A 1630-nucleotide genomic window follows, 5' to 3' on the forward strand; every position below is an offset into this window, starting at 1 on the left:
TGTACGCATGACTGGCTATCATTCAGTTATTGACATTATCAATTGGACTTAACAGTTGATTCTGTTCATTTGGACGTCGCGTTTTCAGTGGGGGACACGTTTTGATCACTCATCCAAGTGACTTCTTCAGTCTCAGCTGACTGCTGGTCTCCCTGGCTGGGATGGCTGAGTGATTCCTAAACGTGTGTAGTTCAGGCTAGCTTATTTTACCTGGATGTGACTGGCTCTGATGAGCCTGAGGTACCACACATGCCGGCGACGTTGGTGCTGGTTTTGTAGCTCCTCTTGGATTAGAACAGTGCACATGGCACGGAGCAACATTATCTGATCCATTTTTCCAGTTTTCGCACGTGCCGTTGGCGATCGGCAAAAACGTTGAATTGTGGGCGGACTCGAACGACAGCAGGTTGTCCACAGCCGTTTAGATGTTGTGACTCATTGTTTGTTTGAATAAAGTTTCGACGGAGAAAAAAAAGGGGGCTGTCCACAGCCACTCACTTCCTGACTACCCGTCCGTCTGAGGACACTACCTTGTAACATAGGTAGGTAGTGTCCTTATGAGCATCCTTCCCCTGAATTCGGACACAGCCATGGAGTTTGGAAATGAGCTTAAGTCAGCTTTAAAACTGACCTTTAACCCTTTAACCCATGGTGTCTTAGTAAAGCACACTGGCAGCTGATATAAAGTTAACATTAGTTACTTGTTACTTCATGGAACAAAATCAAAAACTCTGAACTGTGAGAAGCTCTGACAGGAGAAAAAAAAATCAACTGTGTGAGAGTTCAGGATTTGAACTAAAGAGAAAGAAAAAGGACGTTGAGTCGCAGGATGAGAGTGAGTGCCGTCCAATCCACTGATTTCCCCCGAGAGTGAACCAACATAAAATATGGTGGTGCCTTAATTATTCATAGATCTTAACTGGCTGAGATCTCACCACTCACTGATGTGTGTGCTTCTCTGCAGTAGGAGTGCTGACTCACTTTTTGTGTATTTATGAGATGCAAATCAGAGCAAAGCCTAAAGTCGAACTGCAAGCTGGAGAGAGAGAATGAGCCTGAGACGGCGTGAGAAACAAACAAAGTGATTCAAAGACATAAACGTGAACACCACTGACCCCGTGCCTTACACTTTCCTACTTCTACAGCACAGGAAACTTAGCAGCTCTCAAAATTGTTTTGATGTGATCAAAAATTCATCGAATAAAATAAAAGAATCAGGGGAAAATCTGTCAGAGAGCTGCCATTGCACACCAGCAGTGCCTCACACGTCATGTGATGACCTCAGGCTAATTAGAGAATAATGTCAGAACTGCAAAGCTTCTCAAATCAAAGTCATTTTAAAGTCAGCTCTTAAATGATATTACGATAACATCAGAAAGAATTATGCCAATGACATTTATAAAAAACAATCTTCATCCCCATTGATACAAGAGGATGGGCAGCTTTTGTTTTCTTCATCAGTAAACGGGGACTACAGTGGAGCGTCTGTGTGGTTGTGAATGGTGCTACTACTGTTCAGAGTTGGTAACATTTAAATTTTCTGCTTGACCATTTTCAGAAAAATCTGATGTCTGTGAGAACATGCACGGACTGAGAAATGTTTCATATTTAACAACAATTCTTTGTGTTG

The sequence above is a fragment of the Oreochromis aureus genome, linkage group 14 (genome assembly GCF_013358895.1).
Source record: "Oreochromis aureus strain Israel breed Guangdong linkage group 14, ZZ_aureus, whole genome shotgun sequence".
Lineage (NCBI taxonomy): Eukaryota > Metazoa > Chordata > Actinopteri > Cichliformes > Cichlidae > Oreochromis > Oreochromis aureus.